Here is a 17,354-nt window from a genome sequence, read left to right on the forward strand (position 1 = left end):
AACAATGTTTACCTTTAAATATAGAGCACAAGTGAGATTGAACTTTTTTTTATTTAAAGATACTGCATTTTTGGTAATATAGTGTATATTTTCCCTATGCAACATTAAAGTTACATATATCTATACCAAATATTATTTAAGATAAATAAACAGGAATTATTTTACAATTTTGATAATATTGAACTGTACAACAATGGCATGAATTCATTGCAATATACACCTATGGAAACATAAAACTGGGCAAGAACACAAATGCACAATATAATTGATTACCTTATGATTAGAATATTACTTTTATTAGGTACTTTAGTATTGGGTGCAGTAGTTTAGTGGATTTAAAAAGTAACTAATTTAAAATTAATAAACCAAGTTAATTTACTTAGTCAACTCGATGCTAAAATCACTCAACTAAAAATAATACTTTTTGACCATGTGCTCTTGTGGCGCAATCGGTCTGTGCACAGGACTTATAAGACAGTATCTGTTGAGCAATGCTGAGGTTGTGAGTTCAAGCCTCACCTGGAGCAAATGTAATTTTTTTTCTAATGTCATCAGTTAATGATTATCATCTGCTTCCTGAACATCCTGATATGAAGGCAGAAAAAAAACACAAACATGACTGTTTTTAAGTACCAGTACACACAGCTGCTTTGGTTCATATGCACTGTAAACATTACTTTAGTTAGTCAACAAAATGGAATGCAAAAGACTACCTCTTTATTGGTAAAAGAGTTGCATCAATCTGTTTCGCTGCAATGTAACATGAGGGTCCACACTATTAGGTCTGGATAGTACAATCACATTTCATGCAGGGATTTGTAAAGCAAAGAACACAAATAAACGGATTTCCTATATCGCAACAATTAATGATTATACTAATGAAAAAATCAGTTTCACTCAAAGATGTTACTAAGCCCCAGTGGCCTAATGGATAAGGTACTGGCCTCCTAAGCCAGGGATTGTGTGTTCAAGTCCCATCTGGGGAGATAGGCTTTATTTCATTAAAATAATTTTGGAGATGTTCCTTTTATTCTTGCTTCATACTGCACAAACGGCTCCACCAGAAACTTTAATCTGCTTAAAAATCTGGAACTGTTCAGCTTGCAAAATTATGGCCCAGTATCTAAAAGCAGACATTTATCCTAATGACATTGTGGATTAGTTTCCTGAAAAGTTTACTATCACCTGGGACAGTGGCTTCAAGTCCCATCTAGGATGCATGTTCCTTTGTTGCTCATACTCATTCTAGAAGTTATGCTTTTTTTCAATGCAGGTGACTGTCTTAATGGTATTGCAGAAAATCCATATATACCAAAACATACCTATTAAGTTTTAATTGCAATTTAATATCAGAGTGGCTACAAAATAACAATGTCTATTGCAATTGCTGATGGATTCTTGAAGTCCTTTTATCCTTGTCATCAAAAGGGTAATTTTTTGCTTTTTATATTTCTTTGGACACTGACTTTACTGACAATTTAGGTGCTACAGACCAAAAAAACAATGTTTACCTTTAAATATAGAGCACAAGTGAGATTGAACTTTTTTTTATTTAAAGATACTGCATTTTTGGTAATATAGTGTATATTTTCCCTATGCAACATTAAAGTTACATATATCTATACCAAATATTATTTAAGATAAATAAACAGGAATTATTTTACAATTTTGATAATATTGAACTGTACAACAATGGCATGAATTCATTGCAATATACACCTATGGAAACATAAAACTGGGCAAGAACACAAATGCACAATATAATTGATTACCTTATGATTAGAATATTACTTTTATTAGGTACTTTAGTATTGGGTGCAGTAGTTTAGTGGATTTAAAAAGTAACTAATTTAAAATTAATAAAAAAGTTAATTTACTTAGTCAACTCGATGCTAAAATCACTCAACTAAAAATAATGCGTTTTGACCATGTGCTCTTGTGGCGCAATCGGTCTGTGCACAGGACTTATAAGACAGTATCTGTTGAGCAATGCTGAGGTTGTGAGTTCAAGCCTCACCTGGAGCAAATGTAATTTTTTTTCTAATGTCATCAGTTAATGATTATCATCTGCTTCCTGAACATCCTGATATGAAGGCAGAAAAAAAACACAAACATGACTGTTTTTAAGTACCAGTACACACAGCTGCTTTGGTTCATATGCACTGTAAACATTACTTTAGTTAGTCAACAAAATGGAATGCAAAAGACTACCTCTTTATTGGTAAAAGAGTTGCATCAATCTGTTTCGCTGCAATGTAACATGAGGGTCCACACTATTAGGTCTGGATAGTACAATCACATTTCATGCAGGGATTTGTAAAGCAAAGAACACAAATAAACGGCTTTCCTATATCGCAACAATTAATGATTATACTAATGAAAAAATCAGTTTCACTCAAAGATGTTACTAAGCCCCAGTGGCCTAATGGATAAGGCACTGGCCTCCTGAGCCAGGGATTGTGGGTTCAAGTCCCATCTGGGGAGATAGGCTTTATTTCATTAAAATAATTTTGGAGATGTTCCTTTTATTCTTGCTTCATACTGCACAAACGGCTCCACCAGAAACTTTAATCTGTTTAACAATCTGGAACTGTTCAACTTGCAAAATTATGGCCCAGTATCTAAAAGCAGACATTTATCCTAATGACATTGTGGATTAGTTTCCTGAAAAGTTTACTATCACCTGGGACAGTGGCTTCAAGTCCCATCTAGGATGCATGTTCCTTTGTTGCTCATACTCATTTTAGAAGTTATGCTTTTTTTCAATGCAGGTGACTGTCTTAATGGTATTGCAGAAAATCCATATATACCAAAACATACCTATTAAGTTTTAATTGCAATTTAATATCAGAGTGGCTACAAAATAACAATGTCTATTGCAATTGCTGATGGGTTTCTTGAAGTCCTTTCATCCTTGTCATCAAAAGGGTAAATTTCTGCTTTTTATATTTCTTTGGACACTGACTTTACTGACAATTTAGGTGCTACAGACCAAAAAAACAATGTTTACCTTTAAATATAGAGCACAAGTGAGATTGAACTTTTTTTTATTTAAAGATACTGCATTTTTGGTAATATAGTGTATATTTTCCCTATGCAACATTAAAGTTACATATATCTATACCAAATATTATTTAAGATAAATAAACAGGAATTATTTTACAATTTTGATAATATTGAACTGTACAACAATGGCATGAATTCATTGCAATATACACCTATGGAAACATAAAACTGGGCAAGAACACAAATGCACAATATAATTGATTACCTTATGATTAGAATATTACTTTTATTAGGTACTTTAGTATTGGGTGCAGTAGTTTAGTGGATTTAAAAAGTAACTAATTTAAAATTAATAAACCAAGTTAATTTACTTAGTCAACTCGATGCTAAAATCACTCAACTAAAAATAATACTTTTTGACCATGTGCTCTTGTGGCGCAATCGGTCTGTGCACAGGACTTATAAGACAGTATCTGTTGAGCAATGCTGAGGTTGTGAGTTCAAGCCTCACCTGGAGCAAATGTAATTTTTTTTCTAATGTCATCAGTTAATGATTATCATCTGCTTCCTGAACATCCTGATATGAAGGCAGAAAAAAAACACAAACATGACTGTTTTTAAGTACCAGTACACACAGCTGCTTTGGTTCATATGCACTGTAAACATTACTTTAGTTAGTCAACAAAATGGAATGCAAAAGACTACCTCTTTATTGGTAAAAGAGTTGCATCAATCTGTTTCGCTGCAATGTAACATGAGGGTCCACACTATTAGGTCTGGATAGTACAATCACATTTCATGCAGGGATTTGTAAAGCAAAGAACACAAATAAACGGCTTTCCTATATCGCAACAATTAATGATTATACTAATGAAAAAATCAGTTTCACTCAAAGATGTTACTAAGCCCCAGTGGCCTAATGGATAAGGCACTGGCCTCCTGAGCCAGGGATTGTGGGTTCAAGTCCCATCTGGGGAGATAGGCTTTATTTCATTAAAATAATTTTGGAGATGTTCCTTTTATTCTTGCTTCATACTGCACAAACGGCTCCACCAGAAACTTTAATCTGTTTAACAATCTGGAACTGTTCAACTTGCAAAATTATGGCCCAGTATCTAAAAGCAGACATTTATCCTAATGACATTGTGGATTAGTTTCCTGAAAAGTTTACTATCACCTGGGACAGTGGCTTCAAGTCCCATCTAGGATGCATGTTCCTTTGTTGCTCATACTCATTTTAGAAGTTATGCTTTTTTTCAATGCAGGTGACTGTCTTAATGGTATTGCAGAAAATCCATATATACCAAAACATACCTATTAAGTTTTAATTGCAATTTAATATCAGAGTGGCTACAAAATAACAATGTCTATTGCAATTGCTGATGGGTTTCTTGAAGTCCTTTCATCCTTGTCATCAAAAGGGTAAATTTCTGCTTTTTATATTTCTTTGGACACTGACTTTACTGACAATTTAGGTGCTACAGACCAAAAAAACAATGTTTACCTTTAAATATAGAGCACAAGTGAGATTGAACTTTTTTTTATTTAAAGATACTGCATTTTTGGTAATATAGTGTATATTTTCCCTATGCAACATTAAAGTTACATATATCTATACCAAATATTATTTAAGATAAATAAACAGGAATTATTTTACAATTTTGATAATATTGAACTGTACAACAATGGCATGAATTCATTGCAATATACACCTATGGAAACATAAAACTGGGCAAGAACACAAATGCACAATATAATTGATTACCTTATGATTAGAATATTACTTTTATTAGGTACTTTAGTATTGGGTGCAGTAGTTTAGTGGATTTAAAAAGTAACTAATTTAAAATTAATAAACCAAGTTAATTTACTTAGTCAACTCGATGCTAAAATCACTCAACTAAAAATAATACTTTTTGACCATGTGCTCTTGTGGCGCAATCGGTCTGTGCACAGGACTTATAAGACAGTATCTGTTGAGCAATGCTGAGGTTGTGAGTTCAAGCCTCACCTGGAGCAAATGTAATTTTTTTTCTAATGTCATCAGTTAATGATTATCATCTGCTTCCTGAACATCCTGATATGAAGGCAGAAAAAAAACACAAACATGACTGTTTTTAAGTACCAGTACACACAGCTGCTTTGGTTCATATGCACTGTAAACATTACTTTAGTTAGTCAACAAAATGGAATGCAAAAGACTACCTCTTTATTGGTAAAAGAGTTGCATCAATCTGTTTCGCTGCAATGTAACATGAGGGTCCACACTATTAGGTCTGGATAGTACAATCACATTTCATGCAGGGATTTGTAAAGCAAAGAACACAAATAAACGGATTTCCTATATCGCAACAATTAATGATTATACTAATGAAAAAATCAGTTTCACTCAAAGATGTTACTAAGCCCCAGTGGCCTAATGGATAAGGTACTGGCCTCCTAAGCCAGGGATTGTGTGTTCAAGTCCCATCTGGGGAGATAGGCTTTATTTCATTAAAATAATTTTGGAGATGTTCCTTTTATTCTTGCTTCATACTGCACAAACGGCTCCACCAGAAACTTTAATCTGCTTAAAAATCTGGAACTGTTCAGCTTGCAAAATTATGGCCCAGTATCTAAAAGCAGACATTTATCCTAATGACATTGTGGATTAGTTTCCTGAAAAGTTTACTATCACCTGGGACAGTGGCTTCAAGTCCCATCTAGGATGCATGTTCCTTTGTTGCTCATACTCATTCTAGAAGTTATGCTTTTTTTCAATGCAGGTGACTGTCTTAATGGTATTGCAGAAAATCCATATATACCAAAACATACCTATTAAGTTTTAATTGCAATTTAATATCAGAGTGGCTACAAAATAACAATGTCTATTGCAATTGCTGATGGATTCTTGAAGTCCTTTTATCCTTGTCATCAAAAGGGTAATTTTTTGCTTTTTATATTTCTTTGGACACTGACTTTACTGACAATTTAGGTGCTACAGACCAAAAAAACAATGTTTACCTTTAAATATAGAGCACAAGTGAGATTGAACTTTTTTTTATTTAAAGATACTGCATTTTTGGTAATATAGTGTATATTTTCCCTATGCAACATTAAAGTTACATATATCTATACCAAATATTATTTAAGATAAATAAACAGGAATTATTTTACAATTTTGATAATATTGAACTGTACAACAATGGCATGAATTCATTGCAATATACACCTATGGAAACATAAAACTGGGCAAGAACACAAATGCACAATATAATTGATTACCTTATGATTAGAATATTACTTTTATTAGGTACTTTAGTATTGGGTGCAGTAGTTTAGAGGATTTAAAAAGTAACTAATTTAAAATTAATAAACCAAATTAATTTACTTAGTCAACTCGATGCTAAAATCAATCAACTAAAAATAATGCGTTTTGACCATGTGCTCTTGTGGCGCAATCGGTCTGTGCGCAGGACTTATAAGACAGTATCTGTTGAGCAATGCTGAGGTTGTGAGTTCAAGCCTCACCTGGAGCAAATGTAATTTTTTTTCTAATGTCATCAGTTAATGATTATCATCTGCTTCCTGAACATCCTGATATGAAGGCAGAAAAAAAACACAAACATGACTGTTTTTAAGTACCAGTACACACAGCTGCTTTGGTTCATATGCACTGTAAACATTACTTTAGTTAGTCAACAAAATGGAATGCAAAAGACTACCTCTTTATTGGTAAAAGAGTTGAATCAATCTGTTTTGCTGCAATGTAACATGAGGGTCCACACTATTAGGTTTGGATAGTACAATCACATTTCATGCTGGGATTTGTAAAGCAAAGAACACAAATAAACGGCTTTCCTATATCGCAACAATTAATGATTATACTAATGAAAAAATCAGTTTCACTCAAAGATGTTACTAAAACCTAGTGGCCTAATGGATAAGGCACTGGCCTCCTAAGCCAGGGATTGTGGGTTCAAGTCCCATCTGGGGAGATAGGCTTTATTTCATTAAAATAATTTTTGAGATGTTCCTTTTATTCTTGCTTCATACTGCACAAACGGCTCCACCAGAAACTTTAATCTGTTTAACAATCTGGAACTGTTCAGCTTGCAAAATTATGGCCCAGTATCTAAAAGCAGACATTTATCCTAATGACATTGTGGATTAGTTTCCTGAAAAGTTTACTATCACCTGGGACAGTGGCTTCAAGTCCCATCTAGGATGCATGTTCCTTTGTTGCTCATACTCATTCTAGAAGTTATGCTTTTTTTCAATGCAGGTGACTGTCTTAATGGTATTGCAGAAAATCCATATATACCAAAACATACCTATTAAGTTTTAATTGCAATTTAATATCAGAGTGGCTACAAAATAACAATGTCTATTGCAATTGCTGATGGGTTTCTTGAAGTCCTTTCATCCTTGTCATCAAAAGGGTAAATTTCTGCTTTTTATATTTCTTTGGACACTGACTTTACTGACAATTTAGGTGCTACAGACCAAAAAAACAATGTTTACCTTTAAATATAGAGCACAAGTGAGATTGAACTTTTTTTTATTTAAAGATACTGCATTTTTGGTAATATAGTGTATATTTTCCCTATGCAACATTAAAGTTACATATATCTATACCAAATATTATTTAAGATAAATAAACAGGAATTATTTTACAATTTTGATAATATTGAACTGTACAACAATGGCATGAATTCATTGCAATATACACCTATGGAAACATAAAACTGGGCAATAACACAAATGCACAATATAATTGATTACCTTATGATTAGAATATTACTTTTATTAGGTACTTTAGTATTGGGTGCAGTAGTTTAGTGGATTTAAAAAGTAACTAATTTAAAATTAATAAACCAAGTTAATTTACTTAGTCAACTCGATGCTAAAATCACTCAACTAAAAATAATGCGTTTTGACCATGTTCTCCTGTGGCGCAATCGGTCTGTGCGCAGGACTTATAAGAGAGTATCTGTTGAGCAATGCTGAGGTTGTGAGTTCAAGCCTCACCTGGAGCAAATGTAATTTTTTTTCTAATGTCATCAGTTAATGATTATCATCTGCTTCCTGAACATCCTGATATGAAGGCAGAAAAAAAACACAAACATGACTGTTTTTAAGTACCAGTACACACAGCTGCTTTGGTTCATATGCACTGTAAACATTACTTTAGTTAGTCAACAAAATGGAATGCAAAAGACTACCTCTTTATTGGTAAAAGAGTTGCATCAATCTGTTTTGCTGCAATGTAACATGAGGGTCCACACTATTAGGTCTGGATAGTACAATCACATTTCATGCTGGGATTTGTAAAGCAAAGAACACAAATAAAGGGCTTTCCTATATCGCAACAATTAATGATTATACTAATGAAAAAATCAGTTTCACTCAAAGATGTTACTGAGCCCCAGTGGCCTAATGGATAAGGCACTGGCCTCCTAAGCCAGGGATTGTGGGTTCAAGTCCCATCTGGGGTGATAGGCTTTATTTCATTAAAATAATTTTGGAGATGTTCCTTTCATTCTTGCTTCATACTGCACAAATGGCTCCACCAGAAACTTTTATCTGCTTATCAATCTGGAACTGTTCAGCTTGCAAAATTATGGCCCAGTATCTAAAAGCAGACATTTATCCTAATGACATTGTGGATTAGTTTTCTGAAAAGTTTTCTATCACCTGGCACAGTGGCTTCAAGTCCCATCTAGGATACATGTTCCTTTGTTGCTCATTCTCATTCTAGAAGTTATGCTTTTTTTCAATTCAGGAGACTGTCTTAATGGTATTGCAGAAAATCCATATATACCAAAACATACCTATTAAGTTTTAATTGCAATTTAATATCAGAGTGGCTACAAAATAACAATTTCTATTGCAATTGCTGATGGGTTTCTTGAAGTCCTTTCATCCATGTCATCAAAAGAGTAATTTTCTGCCTTTTATATTTCTTTAGACACTGACTTTTCTGACAATTTAGGTGCTTCAGACCAAAAAAACAATGCTTACCTTTAAATATAGAGCACAAGTGAGATTTAACTTATTTTTATTTAAAGATACTGCATTTTTTGGTATTGTAGTGTATATTTTCCCTATGCAACATTAAAGTTACATATATCTATACCAAATATTATTTAAGATAAATAGACAGGAATTATTTTACAATTTTGATAATATTGTACTGTACAACAATGGCATGAATTAATTGCAATATACACCTATGGATACATAAAACTGGGCAATAACACAAATGCACAATATAATTGATTACCTTATGATTAGAATATTACTTTTATTAGGTACTTTAGTATTGGGTGCAGTAGTTTAGTGGATTTAAAAAGTAACTAATTTAAAATTAATAAACCAAGTTAATTTACTTAGTCAACTCGATGCAAAAATCACTCAACTAAAAATTAAGCACTTTGTCCATGTGCTCCTGTGGCGCAATCGGTCTGTGCGCGGTACTTATAAGACAGTATCTGTTGAACAATCCTGAGGTTGTGAATTCAAGCCTGGAGCAAATGTAATTTTTTTTCTAATGTCATCAGTTAATGATTATCATATGTTTCCTGAACATCCTGATATGAAGGCAGAAAAAAACACAAAAATGACTGTTTTTAAGTACCAGTACCCACAGCTGCTTTGGTTCTTATGCACTGTAAACATTACTTTAGTTAGTCAACAAAATGGAATGCAAAAGACTACCTCTTTATTGGTAAAAGAGTTGCATCAATCTGTTTTGCTGCAATGTAACATGAGGGTCCACACTATTAGGTCATGTTAGTACAATCACATTTCATGCTGGGATTTGTAAAGCAAAGAACACAAATAAACGGCTTTCCTATATCGCAACAATTAATGATTATACTAACGAAAAAATCAGTTTCACTCAAAGATGTTACAAAGCCCCAGTGGCCTAATGGATACGGCACTGGCCTCCTATGCCAGGGTTTGTGGTTACAAGTCCCATCTGGGGTGATAGGCTTTATTTCATTAAAATAATTTTGGAGATGTTCCTTTCATTCTTGCTTCATACTGCACAAATGGCTCCACCAGAAACTTTTATCTGCTTATCAATCCGGAACTGTTCAGCTTGCAAAATTATGGCCCAGTATCTAAAAGCAGACATTTATCCTAATGACATTGTGGATTAGTTTTCTGAAAAGTTTACTATCACCTGGGACAGTGGCTTCAAGTCCCATCTAGGATGCATGTTCCTTTGTTGCTCATTCTCATTCTAGAAGTTATGCTTTTTTTCAATTCAGGTGACTGTCTTAATGGTATTGCAGAAAATCCATATATACCAAAACATACCTATTAAGTTTTAATTGCAATTTAATATCAGAGTGGCTACAAAATAACAATTTCTATTGCAATTGCTGATGGGTTTTTTGAAGTCCTTTCATCCATGTCATCAAAAGGGTAATTTTCTGCCTTTTATATTTCTTTGGACACTGACTTTACTGACAATTTAGGTGCTTCAGACCAAAAAAACAATGTTTACCTTTAAATATAGAGCACAAGTGAGATTTAACTTATTTTTATTTAAAGATACTGCATTTTTGGTAATATAGTGTATATTTTCCCTATGCAACATTAAAGTTACATATATCTATACCAAATATTATTTAAGATAAATAAACAGGAATTATTTTACAATTTTGATAATATTGAACTGTACAACAATGGCATGAATTCATTGCAATATACACCTATGGATACATAAAACTGGGCAATAACACAAATGCACAATATAATTGATTACCTTATGATTAGAATATTACTTTTATTAGGTACTTTAGTATTGGGTGCAGTAGTTTAGTGGATTTAAAAAGTAACTAATTTAAAATTAATAAACCAAGTTAATTTACTTAGTCAACTCGATGCTAAAATCACTCAACTAAAAATAATGCGCTTTAAACATGTGCTCCTGTGGCGCAATCGGTCTGTGCACAGGACTTATAAGACAGTATCTGTTGAGCAATGCCGAGGTTGTGAGTTCAAGCCTCACCTGGAGCAAATGTAATTTTTTTTCTAATGTCATCAGTTAATGATTATCATCTGCTTCCTGAACATCCTGATATGAAGGCAGAAAAAAAACACAAACATGACTGTTTTTAAGTACCAGTACACACAGCTGCTTTGGTTCATATGCACTGTAAACATTACTTTAGTTAGTCAACAAAATGGAATGCAAAAGACTACCTCTTTATTGGTAAAAGAGTTGCATCAATCTGTTTTGCTGCAATGTAACATGAGGGTCCACACTATAGGTCTGGATAGTACAATCACATTTAATGCTGGGATTTGTAAAGCAAAGAACTCAAATAAACGGCTTTCCTATATCGCAACAATTAATGATTATACTAATGAAAAAATCAGTTTCACTCAAAGATGTTACTAAGCCCCAGTGGCCTAAATGATTGTGGGTTCAAGTCCCATCTGGGGTGATAGGCTTTATTTCATTTTAATAATATTGGAGATGTTCCTTTCATTCTTGCTTCATACTGCACAAATGGCTCCACCAGAAACTTTAATCTGCTTAACAATGTGGAACTGTTCAGCTTGCAAAATTATGGCCCAGTATCTAAAAGCAGACATTTATCCTAATGACATTGTGGATTAGTTTCCTGAAAAGATTACTATCACCTGGGACAGTGGCTTCAAGTCCCATCTAGGATGCATGTTCCTTTGTTGCTCATACTCATTCTAGAAGTTATGCTTTTTTTCAATGCAGGTATTTTAATGGTATGCAGGTATTTTAATGGTATTGCAGAAAATCCATATATACCAAAACATACCTATTAAGTTTTAATTGCAATTTAATATCAGAGTGGCTACAAAATAACAATGTCTATTGCAATTGCTGATGGGTTTCTTGAAGTCCTTTCATCCTTGTCATCAAAAGGGTAATTTTCTGCTTTTTACATTTCTTTGGACACTGACTTTACTGACAATTTAGGTGCTACAGACCAAAAAAAAATGTTTACCTTTAAATATAGAGCACAAGTGAGATTTAACTTATTTTTAATTAAAGATACTGCACTTTTTAGTAATATAGTGTATATTTTCCCTATGCAACATTAAAGTTACATATATCTATACCAAATATTATTTAAGATAAATAAACACTAATTATTTTACAATTTTGATAATATTGAACTGTACAACAATGGCATGAATTCATTGCAATATACACCTATGGATACATAAAACTGGGCAATAACACAAATGCACAATATAATTGATTACCTTATGATTAGAATATTACTTTTATTAGGTACTTTAGTATTGGGTGCAGTAGTTTAGTGGATTTAAAAAGTAACTAATTTAAAATTAATAAACCAAGTTAATTTACTTAGTCAACTCGATGCTAAAATCACTCAACTAAAAATAATGCGCTTTGACCATGTGCTCCTGTGGCGCAATCGGTCTGTGCGCAGGACTTATAAGTCAGTATCTGTTGAGCAATGCTGAGGTTGTGAGTTCAAGCCTCACCTGGAGCAAATGTAATTTTTTTTCTAATGTCATCAGTTAATGATTATCATCTGCTTCCTGAACATCCTGATATGAAGGCAGAAAAAAAACACAAACATGACTGTTTTTAAGTACCAGTACACACAGCTGCTTTGGTTCATATGCACTGTAAACATTACTTTAGTTAGTCAACAAAATGGAATGCAAAAGACTACCTCTTTATTGGTAAAAGAGTTGCATCAATCTGTTTTGCTGCACTGTAACATGAGGGTCCACACTTTTAGGTCTGGATAGTACAATCACATTTCATGCTGGGATTTGTAAAGCAAAGAACACAAATAAACGGCTTTCCTATATCGCAACAATTAATGATTATACTAATGAAAAAATCAGTTTCACTCAAAGATCTTACTAATCCCCAGTGGCCTAATGGATAAGGCACTGGCCTCCTAACCAGGGATTGTGGGTTCAAGTCCCATCTGGGGTGATAGGCTTTATTTCATTAAAATAATTTTGGAGATGTTCCTTTCATTCTTGCTTCATACTGCACAAATGGCTCCACCAGAAACTTTTATCTGCTTATCAATCCGGAACTGTTCAGCTTGCAAAAGTATGGCCCAGTATCTAAAAGCAGACATTTATCCTAATGACATTGTGGATTAGTTTTCTGAAAAGTTTACTATCACCTTGGACAGTGGCTTCAAGTCCCATCTAGGATGCATGTTCCTTTGTTGCTCATTCTCATTCTAGAAGTTATGCTTTTTTTCAATGCAGTTGACTGTCTTAATGGTATTGCAGAAAATCCATATGTACCAAAACATACCTATTAAGTTTTAATTGCAATTTAATATCAGAGTGGCTACAAAATAACAATTTCTATTGCAATTGCTGATGGGTTTCTTGAAGTCCTTTCATCCATGTCATCAAAAGGGTAATTTTCTGCCTTTTATATTTCTTTGGACACTGACTTTACTGACAATTTAGGTGCTTCAGACCAAAAAAACAATGTTGACCTTTAAATATAGAGCACAAGTGAGATTTAACTTATTTTTATTTAAAGATACTGCATTTTTTGATATTATAGTGTATATTTTCCCTATGCAACATTAAAGTTACATATATCTATAGCAAATATTATTTAAGATAAATAAACAGGAATTATTTTACAATTTTGATAATGTTGTACTGTACAACAGTGGCATGAATTCATTGCAATATACACCTATGGATACAGTTAAACTGGGCAATAACACAAATGCACAATATAATTGATTACCTTATGATTAGAATATTACTTTTATTAGGTACTTTAGTATTGGGTGCAGTAGTTTAGTGGATTTAAAAAGTAACTAATTTAAAATTAATAAACCAAGTTAATTTACTTAGTCAACTCGATGCTAAAATCACTCAACTAAAAATAAAGCGCTTTGTCCATTTGCTCCTGTGGCGCAATCGGTCTGTGCGTGGTACTTATAAGACAGTATCTGTTGAGCAATCCAGAGGTTGTGAATTCAAGCCTCACCTGGAGCAAATGTAATTTTTTTTCTAATGTCATCAGTTAATGATTATTATCTGCTACCTGAACATCCTGATATGAAGGCAGAAAAAAAACACAAAAATTACTGTTTTTAAGTACCAGTACACACAGCTGCTTTGGTTCATATGCACTGTAAACATTACTTTAGTTAGTCAACAAAATGGAATGCAAAAGACTACCTCTTTATTGGTAAAAGAGTTGCATCAATCTGTTTTGCTGCACTGTAACATGAGGGTCCACACTATTAGGTCTGGATAGTACAATCACATTTCATGCTGGGATTTGTAAAGCAAAGAACACAAATAAACGGCTTTCCTATATCGCAACAATTAATGATTATACTAATGAAAAAATCAGTTTCACTCAAAGATGTTACTAATCCCCAGTGGCCTAATGGATAAGGCACTGGCCTCCTAACCAGGGATTGTGGGTTCAAGTCCCATCTGGGGTGATAGGCTTTATTTCATTAAAATAATTTTGGAGATGTTCCTTTCATTCTTGCTTCATACTGCACAAATGGCTCCACCAGAAACTTTTATCTGCTTATCAATCCGGAACTGTTCAGCTTGCAAAATTATGGCCCAGTATCTAAAAGCAGACATTTATCCTAATGACATTGTGGATTAGTTTTCTGAAAAGTTTACTATCACCTGGGACAGTGGCTTCAAGTCCCATCTAGGATGCATGTTCCTTTGTTGCTCATTCTCATTCTAGAAGTTATGATTTTTTTCAATTCAGGTGACTGTCTTAATGGTATTGCAGAAAATCCATATATACCATAACATACCTATTAAGTTTTAATTGCAATTTAATGTCAGAGTGGCTACAAAATAACAATTTCTATTGCAATTGCTGATGGGTTTCTTGAAGTCCTTTCATCCATGTCATCAAAAGGGTAATTTTCTGCCTTTTATATTTCTTTGGACACTGACTTTACTGACAATTTAGGTGCTTCAGACCAAAAAAACAATGTTGACCTTTAAATATAGAGCACAAGTGAGATTTAACTTATTTTTATTTAAAGATACTGCATTTTTTGATATTATAGTGTATATTTTCCCTATGCAACATTAAAGTTACATATATCTATAGCAAATATTATTAAAGATAAATAAACAGGAATTATTTTACAATTTTGATAATGTTGTACTGTACAACAGTGGCATGAATTCATTGCAATATACACCTATGGATACATAAAACTGGGCAATAACACAAATGCACAATATAATTGATTACCTTATGATTAGAATATTACTTTTATTAGGTACTTTAGTATTGGGTGCAGTAGTTTAGTGGATTTAAAAAGTAACTAATTTAAAATTAATAAACCAAGTTAATTTACTTAGTCAACTCGATGCTAAAATCACTCAACTAAAAATAATGCGTTTTGACCATGTTCTCCTGTGGCGCAATCGGTCTGTGCGCAGGACTTATAAGAGAGTATCTGTTGAGCAATGCTGAGGTTGTGAGTTCAAGCCTCACCTGGAGCAAATGTAATTTTTTTTCTAATGTCATCAGTTAATGATTATCATCTGCTTCCTGAACATCCTGATATGAAGGCAGAAAAAAAACACAAACATGACTGTTTTTAAGTACCAGTACACACAGCTGCTTTGGTTCATATGCACTGTAAACATTACTTTAGTTAGTCAACAAAATGGAATGCAAAAGACTACCTCTTTATTGGTAAAAGAGTTGCATCAATCTGTTTCGCTGCAATGTAACATGAGGGTCCACACTATTAGGTCTGGATAGTACAATCACATTTCATGCAGGGATTTGTAAAGCAAAGAACACAAATAAACGGATTTCCTATATCGCAACAATTAATGATTATACTAATGAAAAAATCAGTTTCACTCAAAGATGTTACTAAGCCCCAGTGGCCTAATGGATAAGGTACTGGCCTCCTAAGCCAGAGATTGTGTGTTCAAGTCCCATCTGGGGAGATAGGCTTTATTTCATTAAAATAATTTTGGAGATGTTCCTTTTATTCTTGCTTCATACTGCACAAACGGCTCCACCAGAAACTTTAATCTGCTTAAAAATCTGGAACTGTTCAGCTTGCAAAATTATGGCCCAGTATCTAAAAGCAGACATTTATCCTAATGACATTGTGGATTAGTTTCCTGAAAAGTTTACTATCACCTGGGACAGTGGCTTCAAGTCCCATCTAGGATGCATGTTCCTTTGTTGCTCATACTCATTCTAGAAGTTATGCTTTTTTTCAATGCAGGTGACTGTCTTAATGGTATTGCAGAAAATCCATATATACCAAAACATACCTATTAAGTTTTAATTGCAATTTAATATCAGAGTGGCTACAAAATAACAATGTCTATTGCAATTGCTGATGGATTCTTGAAGTCCTTTCATCCTTGTCATCAAAAGGGTAATTTTTTGCTTTTTATATTTCTTTGGACACTGACTTTACTGACAATTTAGGTGCTACAGACCAAAAAAACAATGTTTACCTTTAAATATAGAGCACAAGTGAGATTGAACTTTTTTTTATTTAAAGATACTGCATTTTTGGTAATATAGTGTATATTTTCCCTATGCAACATTAAAGTTACATATATCTATACCAAATATTATTTAAGATAAATAAACAGGAATTATTTTACAATTTTGATAATATTGAACTGTACAACAATGGCATGAATTCATTGCAATATACACCTATGGAAACATAAAACTGGGCAAGAACACAAATGCACAATATAATTGATTACCTTATGATTAGAATATTACTTTTATTAGGTACTTTAGTATTGGGTGCAGTAGTTTAGAGGATTTAAAAAGTAACTAATTTAAAATTAATAAACCAAATTAATTTACTTAGTCAACTCGATGCTAAAATCACTCAACTAAAAATAATGCGTTTTGACCATGTGCTCTTGTGGCGCAATCGGTCTGTGCGCAGGACTTATAAGACAGTATCTGTTGAGCAATGCTGAGGTTGTGAGTTCAAGCCTCACCTGGAGCAAATGTAATTTTTTTTCTAATGTCATCAGTTAATGATTATCATCTGCTTCCAGAAAATCCTGATATGAAGGCAGAAAAAAAACACAAACATGACTGTTTTTAAGTACCAGTACACACAGCTGCTTTGGTTCATATGCACTGTAAACATTACTTTAGTTAGTCAACAAAATGGAATGCAAAAGACTACCTCTTTATTGGTAAAAGAGTTGCATCAATCTGTTTCGCTGCAATGTAACATGAGGGTCCACACTATTAGGTCTTTATTAGGTACTTTAGTATTGGGTGCAGTAGTTTAGTGGATTTAAAAAGTAACTAATTTAAAATTAATAAACCAAGTTAATTTACTTAG

At 33.2% G+C, this 17,354-nt stretch overlaps 3 non-coding genes across 3 annotated transcripts; all 3 read left to right on the plus strand.

Annotated features, from left to right (window-relative positions):
- The first annotated feature begins 2,411 nt into the window (after positions 1-2,411).
- On the plus strand, positions 2,412-2,484 carry TRNAR-CCU (transfer RNA arginine (anticodon CCU)). The gene has a single exon. It is a non-coding gene; the product is annotated as a tRNA-Arg (tRNA).
- A 1,427-nt stretch (positions 2,485-3,911) lies between these two features.
- Positions 3,912-3,984, plus strand: TRNAR-CCU (transfer RNA arginine (anticodon CCU)). The gene has a single exon. It is a non-coding gene; the product is annotated as a tRNA-Arg (tRNA).
- A 4,426-nt stretch (positions 3,985-8,410) lies between these two features.
- Positions 8,411-8,483, plus strand: TRNAR-CCU (transfer RNA arginine (anticodon CCU)). The gene has a single exon. It is a non-coding gene; the product is annotated as a tRNA-Arg (tRNA).
- The last annotated feature ends 8,871 nt before the right edge of the window (positions 8,484-17,354 follow it).

Source organism: Taudactylus pleione, unplaced genomic scaffold (assembly GCF_031769625.1).
Source record: "Taudactylus pleione unplaced genomic scaffold, aTauple2 ptg000473l, whole genome shotgun sequence".
Lineage (NCBI taxonomy): Eukaryota > Metazoa > Chordata > Amphibia > Anura > Myobatrachidae > Taudactylus > Taudactylus pleione.